The sequence below is a fragment of the Hemitrygon akajei genome, chromosome 24, assembly GCF_048418815.1.
Source record: "Hemitrygon akajei chromosome 24, sHemAka1.3, whole genome shotgun sequence".
Classification (NCBI taxonomy): domain Eukaryota; kingdom Metazoa; phylum Chordata; class Chondrichthyes; order Myliobatiformes; family Dasyatidae; genus Hemitrygon; species Hemitrygon akajei.
In genome coordinates this window covers 4,827,785-4,844,686 of record NC_133147.1, presented here as the reverse complement: position 1 = coordinate 4,844,686, position 16,902 = coordinate 4,827,785, and the positions used below count along the sequence as shown (strand labels likewise).

Here is a 16,902-nt window from a genome sequence, read left to right as displayed (position 1 = left end):
GATGGCCCGCCACGTTCTCCTGCCTAATCCCATTCTAAGCCGCCAGCGGAAGTTGTGGCAGCAGGCTGTGCCTGAGCAGGAGCTGAGGAGTGGTTGGTAGGGACGTGTTGGGCCAAATGGCCTCTCTTTGTGCTGTACGACTCTGTGACTCATCTGGTAAAGCCGAACTATGGGATTCCCCGGGTTTAGCAGCCAAGCTGTCACTTGCAGGCGCCAGTAGTCGGTGCAGCCTCCCCTCTCCCCGGGGCTGTAGTCCTGTGGGGAGGGGGGCTGCGGTAGGTGGGTCAGAAGCTTTTTACTGCCGTTGGAGGAACCAGCTGCAGTGCTGTGGCCTTGTCTTCCCCCGCTGCCCGGAACCCACATCTCCTGTGTCAGCTGGTGGAGGGTGTAGAAAGGGTTAAACGGATGTGGCTGCATTTTCTTGCTTTGAACAAAGGAGAGTGTGTGTGTGTGTGTGTGTGACTGTGCTTTTCAGTGTGAGTGTGTTTGTGTTTCCATCTGCGTGTGTGTGTGTGAGAGACTGCTTTTCAGTGTGAGTGTGTTTGTGTTTCCATCTGCGTGTGTGTGTGTGTGACACTGCTTTTCAGTGTGAGTGTGTTTGTGTTTCCATCTGCGTGTGTGTGTGTGTGACACTGCTTTTCAGTGTGAGTGTGTTTGTGTTTCCATCTGCGTGTGTGTGTGTGTCTGTGTGTGACTGCTTTTCAGTGTGAGTGTGTGTCTGTCCATCTGTATAAGTGTGCTTGTGGCATATGTGTTAGTGTGTATGTATGAACGTTTTGGTGTGTCTGCATGTTTGTGTGTATCTGCATGTGTACGTCCGTCTCTCTCTCCCCCCCCCTCTCTCCCCCCCCCTCTCTCTCTCCCCCTCCCTCTCCCCTCTTCCCCCCTCCCCCTCCCTCTCTCCATGTTTACTGGAGTAGCGATACCGCTCCCTCTCACCGATTAGTGGTCACACTCTGATGGAACAGGACAGTTTCCCAGTATGCTCTGGTGGGGGGGGGGGGGAGTGTGGGGCAGATTCTCACTGGGGTCGGTGGGTAGGAGCCAGGCCCCTGTGGCAGTGGGGAGAGTGAGGCCACAGAACGACCGCTGGGAGGGCATAGAGCTGTAGGGTTTGGGGGTTCACACACTGCTCAGGGTGTTGGTGGTGTGCCCAGCCTCCCAAAGGGAGGGGAAGCGGGCTACAACCCACATCTCTATGACGGGCACCCCATTACCGCCGGAGTAGATGGGTTCAGGACTGCGTTTATAGCCTTTCTGCAGGGAGGTGGGAGAATGGGGGCTGAGGGGAGATGGGTGGGAGGTAGAGACAGAGAGGGGGAGGGATGGAGGGAGGAGGATGGAGAGAGACAGAAAGATGGGGGTGGAGAGGGGGAAAAGGGAGGTAGAGGGAGAGAGATGGAGGAGGGATGGGGATGAAAGCAGAGACAGAGAGAGCTACAGGGGATGGATGGAGAGACAGAAGGAGGATGGGATGGGCAGAGAGAGAGAGGTGCGGGGTGGGGGAAGCAAATGAGTGAGGTCTCTCCGTGATCCAGGCTCCAGGCCAGGAGGGACATCTGCTGTGTCAGCCCTGGGTTTCGCGAGGGCCAGTGGGGGAGTGAGGGGAGAGGTGAGCAGTCGAATGTTCACTCCCTTCCAGTTGGCTGCTTCCCAATACCTCCCTTCCCTGTGTCCATTGCTGTCTTGTCTCCCCTGGGCTTCTAACGAGTTTGCCGGGGTCAGGTTCCCAGTGGCAGCCCTCCATGTGACCGGGGAGGGAGGGAGGGAGCTGAAGAGCTGGTGGCAGTGTGAATTTCTACTCTATTCCCTGGGTCTAACGATTCCCACCCTCCCACCCACCCAAACTGCCGGAGTCTCCGGGGGCATGGGAGTCAAACCTGCGTCCAAACGAGCCCAGGAGGTAGGAGGACAGTCAGTCAACCCCAGATGGCTCAGCGCCACCGAGCGTCATACTGTCAAGAGCTCTCTGCAAAGCCGACTCTCTGGCCCCTTTTCTTTTCGAAATAGTAAGTGCTTCTGAAGCGGTTAAGAGTGGGGATTCTGTATGTAAACAGCTGTCTGTCATGGCAGCGTCTGGCACTGGGGAGCAAGTCTGTGCACAGAGCCCTTGTCTTCCTCAATAGGCTGTGTGTGTGTTTGAGTCTGTATCTGCGTGTCTTTTTTATGTGCATCTGTATGCGTTCGTCTGTGTGTGCACGCATGTGTGCCTGTGTGAGTGTGCGCGGGCGTGTGTACATCTATATGTATCTCTGTGTGTGTCTGAGCGTCTTTATGTGCTTCTGTTTGTCTACGTGTGTGTGTGCATCTGAATGTCTCTGTGTGCCTGTATGTTTGTGCGTGAGTGTGTGTGTGAATCTGTGTGAGAGTGTGCGCGTATGTGTCTGTGAGTCTCTGAGCACGGTTCTTTGTGTGCGCGTGCGTGTGTGCTTGTGCGTTGTCCAGCTGATCGAGGGAGATTGCAAGAACCTTCCTGGTTAATGATTAGTTGGTGGTGAATAGGTGTCAGCTGGTTTCTCCATGGGTCCCGTGCTTGCCTCTCGGAAGCTCGTCCCGTTTGCCTGGAGACTTGGGGAGCGCCATGCTGCGGGGAGGGGGGAGCGGCGAGTAGGAAGCACGAGCTGCGGGGGGTGTGTATCGAGGAGAGGGGGTGATGAGTGAGCTTAGCACGGTGGCGGGGGCGGGTATTTTCGGGGGTGTGCTGCACTGTTGAGCTGTTGAGAGTAGCTGTATCTTGCGGAGTTTCAGATGGTCTCACAGACTTCCGAGCCGGCACCTTGTTCACCAAGCAGGTTTCACCTCCGGGCCCTCTCCCCAGCACTGGGTCCGTCCCCTCTCTGCTTCGGCCAGTCCAGTACCCGTCCAGATAGTTCTTCAGTGTAGCGAGAGTCCGCACCTCCACCACCCCCTCAGGCCGTGCAGTGCGTTCCCTGGGTCTAAAGATTAGATTTTTATTTATCACGTCAGGGTACATCGAAATGTGTCGTATGCGTCAATGACCAACACAGTCCGAGGATTGAGGCTCGCAAGCTCCCCACCCCCATTCTAACAACTTACGACAGGAGCACCTTTGAGAGTGTCCCATCTGGCTGTATCATTGTGTGGTTCGGGACCCGCGAGGCATCGGACCCCAAGACCCTACAGAGGATCACCGGGGTCTCCCTCCCCAGCTATTTGTGACATTTACCGGGAGCATTTCAGACAAGCATTGTTGAGGATCTCCCCCCACCCCCCCCCCCCCCCAGCTCATCCCACAACTGTCAGGAAGGAGGTACAGGCGCATCAGGACGAAGACTGCCAGACTGGGTAACAGCTTCCTCCCCCCCAGGCTGTGAGACTAATGAATACCCTGCCACCGCTGAGGTCTCGTCACTAGGAAGCGAGCTGTTTACTGCGTACCTGTGCTGCGCGCTACATGCATTTTGAATTATATTTGTTAACTTGTTTTGTTTTATGCACTGTGTGCAGTATACATTTCGCTGGCGCAGTGGCGTGGTCCAGAGGGACGTAGTTTTGTTTGGTTGTATATACGTACAGTTGGATGACAGTAAACTTGGACTTGATGTACTGGGGACAAGTTTCGCCACAGCTCTGGTTTGTTCGTCGTGTGCCGTGTTGTATTACATGGGCAATCGTGGTTGTCCTATGACCATGATTGTTCTTGGCAAATTTTCCTGCGGAAATGGTTTGCCATTGCCTCCTTCCAAGCAGTGTCTTTACAAGGTGGGTGACCCCCACCAGCCATTACCAATACTCTTCAGAGATTGTCTGCCTGGCGTCAGTGGACTTGTGATGTGCACCAGCTGCTCATATGACCGTCCACCACCTGCTCCCGTGGCTTCAAGTGACCCTGATCTGGGGGGGGCTTGGCTGGTGCTACATCTTGCCCAAGCGTGACCTGCAGGCTGACAGAGAGAAGGAACACGTTACACCTCCTTTGGTCGAGACGTATCTTCACCCCGCTACCCTTACACTTTCTGATGCCAGTATGGAAGGCCTGCAACTCACCAACCCTCACCCCATACGTTTTTGGACTGTGGGAGGAAACCGGAGCACCAGGAGGAAACCCACGTGGCTATGGGGCGGACGTAGAAACTCCTCACAGGCGGCGACAGGAATTGAACCGGGACCGCTGGCACCATAAAGCGTGGCCCTGCCACACCCTTTGGCAGCTCTGCCACAGGGTAAAGTTCTGTACTCTCCCACCCGATCTCTGCTGATCACTGTCCACCTCTACCAGGTCCCCCGCTCCAGGGAAAACGGACCCAGCCTCTAGTCTCTCCTCGTAACCGAAATGTCCTGGAGAATCTCCTCTGCACCCTCTCCAGTGCAGTCACCTCCTCTCTTTCTAACCAGTCCAAATGATCAGTGAGACCAGCCCCTATTCACCCTCTGTGTCCTGAGACCATAAGACATAGGAGCAGAATTAGGCCATTCAGCCCATCAAGTCTGCTGCACCATTTCATAATGGTGGTTCTATTACCCCTCTCAACCCCATTCTCCTGCCTTCTCCTCATAACCTTTGGCGTCCTTGTCTTACCAAGAACTTATCAGTCTCCACTTTCAATATATCCAATGACTTGCTCTCCACAGCCATCTGTGGCAGTGAATTCCACAGATTCACTACCCTCCACCTAAAGAAATTTGTCCTCATCTCTGATCTGAAGGAATGTCCTTGTATTTTGAGTCTGTGCCCTCTGGTCCTTGACTTGCCCACTGGAGGAAACGTCCCCCCACATCCATTCTGTCTAGTCTTTTCAGTATTCAATAGGTTTCAGTGAGATCCCCACCCCCTCCTCATTCTTCTAAACTCCAGTGAGTGCAGGCCCAGAGCCATCAAACACTCATCGCATGTTAACCCTTTCATTCCTGGAATCATTCTCATGTTGGGGATGGTCAGGTGTGGGGAAGCTGTCAACCAAAGGACCCAGTGTCAGGGTTCCCCCTTGGACTGTGCCATTGAGGGTATGAGAAGTGTGGACACAGGTGGAGTTTGCATCTCTGTATGTGTGTTAGAGTTTGTGCCAGTGTGTGTGTATGTGTGAGATTGTGCATAAGTCTGTAAGTGTGTATCTGTGTGTGTGTGTGTGTGTGTGTGTGTGTGTGTCCATCTGTGTGAGTGAGTGTGTCATTGTGTATGTATCAGTCTGTGAGTGTGTGTGTGTGTGTACACACACTGAGCGCCTCTCCTGCCTGGCTCTCCGCTGCTGTCAGTTATCCAGCTGATTCCTCCTTTTGACAACCCAGTAATTAGCCGGCGAGGGAGGGTTGTTTGCTTAGTCACCACGGTCTTCCTTCTTAAATTCCCCTCCCTCCTCTGTCTATGTGTGTGTGTGTCTCTCTCTCTCTCCCCCTCTCTCTCTCTGTTCCTCTCTCTCTCTGTCCCCCTCTCTCTCTGTTCCTCTGTCTCTCTCCCTCTCTCTCTCTCCCTCTCCCTCCCTCCCTCCCCGAATCAGCTTGTTGGCAGACCTTTATCCCCGGCACATCCGCCCGCCTCCCTCCCTCCCTCCCTCCACTCCTCGCTCCGTGTGCAATCACCTGCCTGGCGATTCTGCTCGGCAGGCGACGACCAACAACTTCTCCGCTCTGAGGATCGTGTTTCGGCTGCTAACGCGCGCTGGCACCTGGCCGCTCCGACATCTGAGTATCGTCAGTGTGACAACCGGCTGGTGGGGAGGGGTACGGTGAGCCTGCCTCTAGTTGAAGGTGACGGGATGATGGGACTGCGTGCTCCGGGAAGGAGGGGAGGTGTTTGCCTTGGTTGTTAGTGGCAATGAATACTTGTGTGTCGGGATGAAGAGTAGCAGGGCAGGGGGGGTGAAATCCCTCCCACATGTACGCGCTCCCGACAGTTGGCATTATGCGTGTCAACCCTCAGAAGGGGAGGGGAGATGGGGTCGGAGTTTAACGCCATCCCTTACACCCTCACTCATCCCTTCCGTCTCTGGGCTAGATCACCTCAGTGGGGCAGTTGGGGTGACTGGTGGCGAGGTCAAGCGAGAGGTTCGCGATTGTGCCCCAGCCTCAGTTTTGCCTTTCACCCTTCACCTCACTCCCCACCTACACCCTCCTCTTGCTCCCCCCCTCAGCCTCCCTTTCCCTGAATACCCCAGGCTGACCCAGTGGACGTCCTGCCTTTACATCCTCTCGATCCCACTTCTCCCAGCTGACCAACTCTAGATATTGTCCCCTCACACCCTCCCCCCTACCATTCTCCTCTTCCCTATACCCTCTCCTCTCCCCTTCCCCTCTCCTACCAACTTTTCCCTCTCCCCTTACCTCTCTCCTCTCCCCTTTCCGTCTCCCCTCCCCTCTCTCCACTTCCCTCTGTCCCCTCCCTTCTCCCTCCCCCTCTCCCCACTCTCCCCTCCCCATACACCTACCCCCTCCTCCCATCCCCCCTGTCCTCGTTCCTCTCCACTTCCCTCTCCACTCCGTTCCCTTTCCCTCCCTTCTCCCCCTCCACTTTCCCATCCTCTCCCCTCCCCTACTGTTCTTGTTCCTCCCCACTCCCCTCCCCACTCCTCTCTCCCTTCTGTTTCCATCCTCACTCCCCTCTCCCCTCCCCTATACCCCCTCTCCTCCCCTCCCCTCTCTCCCCTACTCCCCTCCAGCTTCCCTCCCTTCTCCCTCTCCCCTCCCTTCTTCCCTCCTCTCTCCCTCTGCCCTCTCCCCTTCTCACATCCCATCCCCTCCTCTTGCCTCCTCCCTCTCCCACCCCCCTCTCCCCTTCTCCCCTCCCTTTGTCCCTCTACTCTCTCTCCCTTCCCTGCTTATCCCCTCCCCTCCTCCCACATTCCACCCCCTCCTCTACCTACGTTCCTACACCCATCTGTCCCTCCACATTACTCCCTGTCCATCTATTTCTCTCTCTCTCTCTCTCTCTTTCTCCCTCCCTCAACTTTACACTTCTCTCTCCTGTCCTTAGTTCTTTTTCTCTCTTCCTCCCTCCCCCATTCTCTCTATTTGTTCCTCCCTTTTGTCTCCACCCCCTGAAGACACTCCTTGAACAAGCCTCCCAGGCAAATTGTCCGGCCTGCTGCCCCACTCCCTGCTCACTCCAGCCTCGACGGGTGTCAGGCTGTGCCAGTCGTCCCCACTCGGAGCCTCCCCATATTAAAGACCTGCCCGACAGGTTATTGTGCAGGGCGAGGCTCTGTCGCTGTGGGGTGTGTCGTGCAGGGGAGGGGAAGGGCGGTCAGGGATGAAAGACTTGCTCTCCTTGGCTGCAAGGCATTCCAGTGTGCGTCACGAACGCTTGAGTGAATAGGGACACGAAAGGTCTCGGAGACAGAGCACAATTCATTACCGAGCAGAGTGCTGAAGGAACTCAGCGGCTCAGGCAGGATCTACAGTGAGGAGTAAAGTCTGCACGGCCCAGGTAGAGTGGGGGGGGGGGGGGAGTTGCGCAGCCTCAGAATACAAGGACGTTCCTTTAGATCAGAGATGAGGAGGAATTTCTTTAGCCAGAGGGTGGTGAATCTGTGGAATTCACTGTCACAGACAGCTGTGGAGGACGTCATTGGGTGTATTTAAAGCGGAGTTAATAGATTCTTGAGTAGTCAGGACGTCAAAGGTTACGGGAAGAAGGCAGGAGAAAGCGATTGAGAGTGATAGTGTATCTGACGTGACCGAATGGCGGGGAAGACTCGATGGGCTGAATGGCCTAATTCCGCTTCTATGTCTTATTATTATTATTATTGTTATTATAGTCTTGTGTTTATAAAATCATTTCCTCCGTTCCGGTGATTTTGGCCAGATGAGGTGCGAAGCTATTACAGCTCGGGCCATCGCAGTTCAAAGTTCAATCTCGGCGTTTGTATTTCCTCCCCGTTGACCGCCAGTCTCCCACGTCCCAAAGACGTACCGGTTAGCAGGTTAATTGGCTGTGGTAAATTGTCCTGGGATTGGGATTGGGCTTGGTGGGGTTGCCTGGCAGTGCGTCTCGGTGGGCTTGGTCCCTGTTTCGCACTGCACCTCAAAATATAATTTCTAAATGGTACTTGGTGGCACTGGTCAGTGGGGTGGTTTGTGACAGTTCACCCCCCTCCCTCAGACGAGCGCCGTTGACAGGCCGCTGTCAGAGTGCTTCACACATCATTCACCCACCCACCCACCATCCTCCTCAGCTGGTCTCACCTATCACCTGGCGACTTGTACTCCTCGCCCTCCTCCCACCACACCTTCTTGTTCTTCTGACGTCCCCCTTCCTTTCCAGTCCCGATTAAGGGTCTCGACTGTTTATTCCCCCTCCATAGATGCTGCCTGATCTGTTGACTCCCTCCAGAATTTTGTGTGTGCATTGCTCTGGATTTCCAGCATCTGCAGAAACTTTTGTGTTTCGGGGGAGGATAGAGGCTTTGGAACGGTCACTGAAATGTGCAGGGAAATGGATCGCGTTCGGGCAGAAGAAATTAGCTTTGATTCAAATGTTGTGCTCAGCCTAGACACTGTGAGCGAAGGGCCTGGTCCTGTTCTGTACCGTACTGTAGCACGAGAGAAGGTGAAGGGAAAATTCCCCAGAACATGGCATGGGATGGATGGTTCTCACCCTTCCTCTCTCAATGCCCCTCCCACAGGACAGTGCTCCCTCCTCACTGCCCCTCCTACAATGCGGCGCTCCCTCCTCACTGCCCCTCCTACAATGCGGCGCTCCCTCCTCACTGCCCTTCCTACAGCACAGCACTCTTTCCTCATCCCCCTCCTGGCACATGGTGGTCCCTCCTCAACACCTTCCTGCAGCGTGGCACTCCCTCCTCCCCTCCTGCAGCACGGCGCTCCCTCCTCGCCACCCTTCCTACAGCGCTACGCTCTGTCCTCACTGTCCCTCCCGCAGTGTAGTGTTCCCTCTCATTCTCACAGCACGACGCTCCCTCCTCGCCACCCCTCCCACAGCACGGTGTTCCCCCTCCCGCCGCAGATGATATGCTGGTATCAGCAATCCATTACTGCCTCCTCTGGGACTCTCGTCTCCATTGGCACGCCGGCTACTTACAGCAGACCCAGTGGGTTGCTGTTGTACCACCCAGAGCCCGTGACCGTCCTCTGTCCAGAAACCTTTGGGGTGGGGGTGGGTCCGAACCTATGCTTCCCCCAACTGTGTGGAGGGGGTGGCGGCGTGGAAAGAGATGCCGTCACGCTTTGCCCCGGTGCCCCGGAGACGCGATTTTCCCAGCGGCCGACGTGAGTCGGAGAGAATTCCCTTGCCATTGTCTCCCCGGCCTCTAACAAGGCTGCCTTTGTTCCGCTCTCTTTAAGAGCTTTTGTGTCCTGTCCCCGCCAGCGTCCTTGGAACTGGAGGGAACGGTGTCCTCTTCCGTCTCGGGCAGATTCGGGGTGGGGGGGGGGGGAGCGGGAATCAGCGGGCTGTGTGTCACCACTTTCTGTACGGTTCCGGAGACCAGGGGTTCGATCCCCACTTCTGCCAGGTGTGTGAGTGTGTGTGTCCCAGTGAACGAGGGGGCTCTGAATTAGCATCAGAATCAAGTTCCGTATCACCGGCGTGCGTCGTGCAATTTGTTGTTTTGTTCAGTAAAAGCGCAGTGGTGCGCGCGACGCTCTGCGGTACTGGTTCGAATCCCGCTGCGGCCTGTGAGGAGTTTGGACGTTCTCCCCGTGACCGTGTGGAGTTTTCTCCGGCCGCTCCGCTTTCCTCCCGCAGTCAAAGATACACCATTGGTGGGTTTGATTGGTCACTGTGTATCGTCCAGCGATTGAGTTCGGGTTAGATCGGGGGTAGCTGGGCATTGAAGGGCCAGAAGTGCCTGCTCCTCACTGTATCTCAATGGATAAATAGTTCCTGTAAGTTTAGTGCAGACAGAGGAATAGTGAGATGCTGTTTGCGGACTGTTCAGAGTTCTGATGGCGGAGGGGAAGGAGCTGTCCCTAAATCGTTGAGCGTGGCTCTTCAGGTTCCTGTACCTCAGGGGCTCCCAGCCATGGAGCCCCTGCCTCCTCCCCCGCGGTAGCAATAAGAACAGGGCCCGTCCCGGATGGCGAAGGTTGCTGCCTTATTGAGGCATCACCTCTTGAAGGTGTCCTCTATGGTGGGGAGGTTGGTAGGTTAATCAAACCCCGCCTGGGGTGGGAGGGTTGATGGAACGAGTGTGTGTGTGTGGGGGTGGGGAGGTTGGAATGAAATGGGATAGGTGTAAGAGAGAGGTTAGAGGGTAAGGCAAGCAGAGTCTCCCTATCACTGCCCATCTGTGTCAGTATCCTATACACAGAGCCCCTCGATGTGCACTCTGCTGAAGACGAGAAGGCATAGCAAGAGAATCAGACCATTCAGCCCATCGAGTCTGCTCAATCATTCCATCATGGCTGATTTATTATCCCTCTCAACCCCATTCTCCTGCCTTCTGCCCGTAACCTTTGACACCTTTACTAATTAACAACCCATCAACCTTCGCTCTAAGTATACCCAGCAACGGTCATCCGTGGCAGCGAATTCCACACATTCACCACCCAGCGGCTGAAGAAATTCCTCATCTCTGTTCTGCAGGACGTCCTTCTATTCTGAGGCTGTGCCCACGGTTCCGAGACTCCCCCACTCTAGGAAACATCCTCTTCACGTTGACTCTGTCTATCCTTTTCAATATTCGATAAGCTTCAATGAGATCCTCCTCCTCCCCCTCCCATTCTTCTAAACTCCAGCAAGTACAGGCGCAGAGCCAACGCTCGCAACACTCCTCATACTGTGGAGTAACCCTTTCATTCCCGGAATCATTCTCGTGAATCTCCTCTAGACCCTCTCCAGTGTCAGCATATCCTTTCTCAGATAAGGGGCCCAAAACTGCTCACAATGCTCCTATTGTGAGTGGCCTGACCAATGCCTTTCGATCTTCAGCATTCCATCCTTGCTTCTGTAGGATCGCTGTCGCCCGTCCCACAATCTCTTTGACCTGTTACTGTCAGGAAGGAAGTGCAGGAGCGTCAGGACTAGGACTGCCAGACTGAGTAACAGCTTCTTCCCCCCCCCCCCCCCCCCCAGCAGGCTGAGAGACTGTTGAATACCCTGCCAGCACCGAGGTCTCGTCACCAGGATAGCGAGCTGTTTACTGTTTGCCTGTGCTCTGCTTTTATTTGAAATTATATTTTATGAACTTCCTTGTCGTATATTTTTGTTTTCTGTGATGTACGTTAAGTGAGCGCACGTGGTCCAAAGGAACTTTGTTTTGTTTGGTTGTATATTTGTATGATCAGATGGCAGTCAACCTGAACTTTAGGGTTGGGGTTTCCTCTACGCAGAGATCTGGGCTGCCCCCTCCCATCGCCGGTGCTTCCCGCGTTCCCTGTCCGTATGCCTGTTCCGCCTGCGCGCGCACGGCTGCACGTTGAAGGTGGTGCTGTGGACGGGGTGGGAAGGGGGGGCGTTGTGGTGATGGAGTCTCAGGTAGGATTAGTTTTGAGAGCCAGGCGTACAGCGTAGAACACGACACACGTCAGACGCCTGCCGCCTTTAATAAACATTGCACGGTTCCAACTGTGGCTGCCTGTAAGGAGCCCAATCTCAAGGTTCTTTGATAATAAACGTACTTTGAACTTTGGAAGGTATACAGAGGATAGTTTTACGCCAGCGTGGCGTCGCTATTACAGGTCAGGCATCAGAGTTCAATCCCGGTGCCCTCTGCACGCAAGTTTGTACCTTCCTTCCTGTGTGCGCACGAGGTTTCTCCAGGTGCTCTGGTTTCCTCCCACGGTCCAAAGGCAAACTGATTAGTAGGCTAATTGGTCATTGTAACTGGTCCTGTGATTGGGCTGGGGTTAAATAATGGGCTTGAAGGGGCTGAATGGCCTGTTCCACTCTGTATCTCTAAATAAATAGATAGATACTGGAGGAACTCAGCAGGTCAGGCGGCATCTACGAAGGAGAATAAACAGTCGACATTTCCGGCCGAGGACTGGAAAGGCAGGGGGCAGAAGCCAGAATAAGAAGATGGGAGGAGGGGGAGGAGATAAGGTGAGACGGGGTGAGGGGGAAGCTAGGTGGGTGGGGGGAGGTGGGAACCAGAGGGAGGTAATGCGCTTGTCATGAGGGTCGGAGATGGGACAAGAGGGTTGAGAGAGCCACCAGAATGGTGGCAGACAGGGAGGAGAGGTTCCTAGAAGTTAGGGAAGTGGATGCGCTCTCATTTTCTTTAGAGGTACAACAAGGAACAGGCCCTGCCCACCCAACCAGCTGCATCACCCAGAACCTATCTATTTCACCGGAGCCTAATCACAGGGCAATTTGCAATGGCTGATTCATCTACTAACTGGTACGCCTTTGGGATGTGGGAGGAAACCGGAGCACCCTAGGGGGAAGCCACTGGGCGGTTCGGGGGGAAAACGTATAAACTCCTTACAGATGGTGCCATGACTGGACTCTGAGCTGGGGAGTGGCAGTAGTGTCTTGCCAGTCGGTAGGCGCCTGTTTGTGCCATCAGGCTGGAAGGCTGCCTATGCGCAGTATGAGCTGTTGCTCCTCCAGCTCGAATCTGGCCTCATTGTGGCTTTCTAACTGCCCATTACACTGCTGGTGTAGGCAGCAGTGAAGGTCCTCCATCTTTGGTGGTGCCCAGGGCTTCCTTCATCATTTCAGCAGCTTTATCTCGGACCCCCATCATGGCAAACACACAGAAAATGCTGCAGGAACCTAGCAGGTCCTGATGAAGGGTCTCAACCTGAAACATTGACCGATTATCCCCCTCCATAGACCTGTGAGTCCATAAGACATAGGAGCCTACTCCACGGCTGATCCTTTTGCCCCCTCATCAGCCGCACTCCCCAGCCTTCTTCCCGTCACCTTTGATGTGCTGTCCACACCTTGGACAATCTTGGTTTGTTCTCTCTGGACTGGTGGAGACTGAGGGGAGATCTGGTAGAGGTCAGAAAATACCAGAGTAAACAGTCAGAATCTTCAGCGTAGAAATGTCAAATTCTAGAGGATGTGCTTCAAGGTAAGTTCAAAGGAGATGTGTGGGGCAAGTATTTTTCTCACACGGAGTGTTGGATGCCTGGATTGTGCTGCCAGGGGTGGTGGTGGTGGAGACAGGTACGATAGAGGCTGTTATATCAACACACGGGCAGACAGGAAATGGAGGGATATGGACTACGTGCAGGCATAAGGTCTTTAGTTTAATTTGGCATTGTGTTCAGCACAGAAAGGATGGGCCAAATGGCCTTTTCCTATGCTGTAATGTTCTATGTTCTGTCTCTATCACCCTCTCCCCCATGATTTGCTCCCACATCCCAAAAACAAGCAGGTTGGTAGTGTTAATTAGCTCCCCCCTCCCCTTCCCCACCACCAACCTATTCCTTTCCAGCCCTGATGAAGGGTCTGGGCATGAAACATCGACTCTTTATTCCCCTCCATAGATGCTGCCTGACCCGCTGAGTTGCTGCAGCATTTTGTGTGTGTCGGACGAGCTTGGGTTGATTTCTCTGGGTGGGGGGCAGAGGGTGAGAAGTGACGGGATAGAAGTTTGAAAAATTGATGAGAGGCGTAAATAGTTTAGACAGGCGGTACCTTTTTCCCAGGGTACTTGGGAACTTGCAACTTCGACTGCTAGAGGGCATGCATTTGGGGGGGGGGATGTTTAAAAGGAGATGTGCGGGGTCTATGTTTCTACACAACGAGTGTTGAGTGGCTGGAATGTGCTACCGGGGGGTGGTGGACACAGATAGGATAGAGGCTGTGGGACAGACTCATGGATGTGCAGGGAACGGAGGGAGATGGACCTTGTGCAGGCAGAAGAGATTCAATCAGTTCGGCACTGTGACCAACGCAGACAAGGTGGGCCGTGTTACGTGAGAATGGAGGAAGAGCGACAATGGAACCATCGAATAGACCTCCCACACGCGGAGGGCGCTCTCTTCTGGCGCCAGCTTTTGAGTGTGCATGTTTCCACCTTGGCGAGCACGTCCATCGCTCCCACACTGTAAATAGACCACCTACACGTGGAGGGCTTCTCTCTTTTCCTGAAGACAGGCTGATCTATGGGGTTAATTACCCATGTGTAGGCAAGTGGGTGGAAGCAGGGGCAGGTGGTGGGGGGTAAGAGTTCTGGGGGAGGGGCTGTGTGCAATAAGGCTGATCAGCGAGTTCACCCATTAACGTAGCCCTCCATACCCCCCAGCACTACTACTTTGGCTAGTAGCGCAGTGGTGAGCACGACTCCGTACGATACCAGCAGTCCGGGTTCAAATCCTGCCGCTGCCTGCAAGGAGATTGTACGTTCTCCCTGTGACCATGCGGGTTTCCACCCACAGTCCAAAGACACACACCCGGTCATTGTACCTTGTCCCGCGATTAGGCTAGGTTTAACTTGTGGATCGGGCCTATTCTGCACCATATTGTGAAATAAATAAATAATCGTTTCCTGTCGGAGTCACCTTATGTACAGACACTCCTGTACCTAGTGTCACTTTATGGACATACAATCAACTTAAGCTATATTGTGTATTTATATTTATTGGTTTTTTTAATTATTTGCTTTTTATCTGTGTTTTTGCTGCATTGGATGCAGAGTAACATTATTTTGTTCTGCTTTACACTTGAGTACTGGAAATGACGTTAAACAGTCTCGAATCCTGCCTCTCGAGTAGCCTTGCCCGCTAGGAAGAGGTCGCGGTGTTTGTTTCCCTTGGCTCCATGGCTCCTCCTGCCTGCTCCAGAAATCCCCAGACATGGCGTGCGAAAGCAGGGCCTTTGGCCCGAAAGGTGAGCGCCGGCCAGGCCTCCCACACCCCCCACCCTCCCCATGTCTTGGCACACCTCCTGACAGGGAATAATTCCCTTTGCATATTGCCCCACACCCCCCCCAACCGACCCTGGTGCGCCAGACATCTCCCATGAGCTGTGCCCACCATCTTAGGCAAAAGACCTCTCAGGGACACTGAGCCCTGGCGGAGGGGTGTGTGTGTGTGTGTGTGTGTGTGTGTGTGTGTGTGTGTGTGTGTGTGTGTGTGTGTGAGAATTTGTGTCTGTGTGTGTAGCTATGTCTGTATGTGGTGTGTGTAGGTATGTCTCTGTGTCTCTCTGAATGTTTGTGTGTGTAGGTATGTGTGAGTGTGTGTCTGTGTGAGTGTGTATGTAGGTATGTGTGAGTGTGTGTGTGTGTCTGTGTATGTGTGTGTGTGTGTGAGTGTGTGTGAGTGTGTCTGTGTGTGTGTGTGTGTCTGTGTATGTGTGTGAGTGTGTGTCTGTGTGTGTGAGTGTGTATGTAGGTAGGTGTGTGTGAGTGTGTGTCTGTATGTGTGAGTGTGTATGTAGGTATGTGTGAGTGTGGGAGGAGGGTGGCCTGCGGTGGATCACAGAGCACAGGATGTGTACACACTGGCTCAGGGCTCTGCTCTGGACCGGTTCCAGCCCTGGCTGTGAACCAGGGCTCAGGGACGCTTTCATAATTCATCCGCCCGCCCGACGGAGAAGCCTGCCGAGGACGTGCATGCAAAGAGTAAACAGAATGGGGGCAGGGGGCGGCTGAGGACTCACCCCACAGCCACAGCTCATTGATTTTACTTCCCTCCCCCTGCACCCCACACACCATATTCTGTCAGAGGGTAGCCAGTCTCTGAGTTTATTCTATGTCCCCATTTCCCTCCCCTCCCCCTGTCCCCCCACCTCCCCTCCCTTCCCCCTCTCCCATTCCCTCCCCACTCCCCTCCTCTCTCTTCCCCTCCCCTATTCCCCCTCACTCCTCCCCTCCCCTCCTCTTCCCTCACCCCACCTCTCCCCTCCCTCACCCCTCCCTTCTCCCCACCTACTCACCCCCTCCCTTTCCTCTTCTTCCCTCCTTTCCTCCATCCACTCTCCTTCCCCTCCCCCTCCCACACCCCCTCACCCCTCTCCTGTACCTCCACACCCCAATCTCCCCCTCTTCCTTTCTCTACCTGTTACCACTCTCTTCCCCCTCCCCCATATCTCTCTGGACCATATCCCCTCCCCTTACACTGACGCCCCCCCCCCCCCCCCCCGCCCTCTCATAGCCACAGTGGTGCCGTCACCTCCTCAGCCGGCTCGGTGTAAAACGTCAGCAGCCGTGTGTGTTTATTGTCTGTGTGGAGATGTGTGCTGTGCGAGAGTTAGCGGGAGCCTGAGAGGCTGGGAGAGAATCCGTGGCGGGTCTGCCAGTAAACCGGGTTTATTCTCGCCACACGTACTGGGAACCTTGCCGTCCATACAGATCGCTTCACCGCGTCACCACTCCGAGGGGAAAAACAATCGCAGAAAGCAGAATCGAGTGTCACAGTCACACAGAAAGTGCAGCGCAGGCAGAGAATGGGGTCAGGATGAGGCAGCTTGTGGGGGGTCGAGAGCCCGTCCTGTCCTACTGGGGAGGTCCATTCAAGAGTCTGATAACAGCGGGGTGGAAGCTGTCGGGTATGAGTCCGCGGAGTGCTACGTGCTTTTGGGCTTTTGTATCTTCTGTTCAGAGTCAGAATCAGCTTTAATGTCACCGGCATAGGTGGGGAAATTTGTTGTGTTGTGGCAGCGGTATAATGCAATACATAGTCGTAAAAACTGTGAGTTACAATCAGAAGTACATATAAAGAATAAACTAAGTAAGTAGTGCCGAAAGAGAGAAGGAAAAAAAACTGAGTTAGTGTTCGTGGTTCCAGTGTCCACTCAGAAATCTGCTGGCAGAGGGGAAGAAGCTGTCCCTGAATTGTTGAGTGTGGGTCTTCAGGCTCCCTCCCTGATGGCAGCAGTGAGAAGAGAAAATGTCCAGGGTGGGCAGGGTATTTAATACTGAGGCAGAGATAGGTGTACACAGAGTCCACGCAGGGGAGGCTGGTTTCTGTGATGTGCTGAACTGTGTCGGTAACTCCCTGCGGTCACGGGCAGAGCGGTTGCCGTACCGAGCCGTGATGTGATACAGGTAAACGCAGTGGTGAAGGAGACACCGTGCACTGCAGGGC

The 16,902-nt window shown here is 54.4% G+C and overlaps 1 protein-coding gene across 6 annotated transcripts in view; it reads left to right on the top strand.

The window, feature by feature from the left end:
- The window catches only part of LOC140715821 (uncharacterized), a 207,158-nt gene that overhangs the window by 62,568 nt on the left and 127,688 nt on the right, over positions 1-16,902 (top strand). Inside the window, exon 1 of one of the 6 annotated variants that reach the window (XM_073028235.1) lies at positions 1,987-2,009. The exons of 1 other annotated variant lie outside the window; for it this stretch is intronic. The gene's annotated coding sequence lies outside the window, so the exon portion shown is untranslated. Of the gene's footprint in view, positions 1-1,986; positions 2,010-5,486; positions 5,707-7,233; positions 7,382-16,902 lie in introns of those variants that run through there. 4 more of the 6 variants (XM_073028234.1, XM_073028228.1, XM_073028233.1 and 1 more) reach the window with 4 other exon arrangements.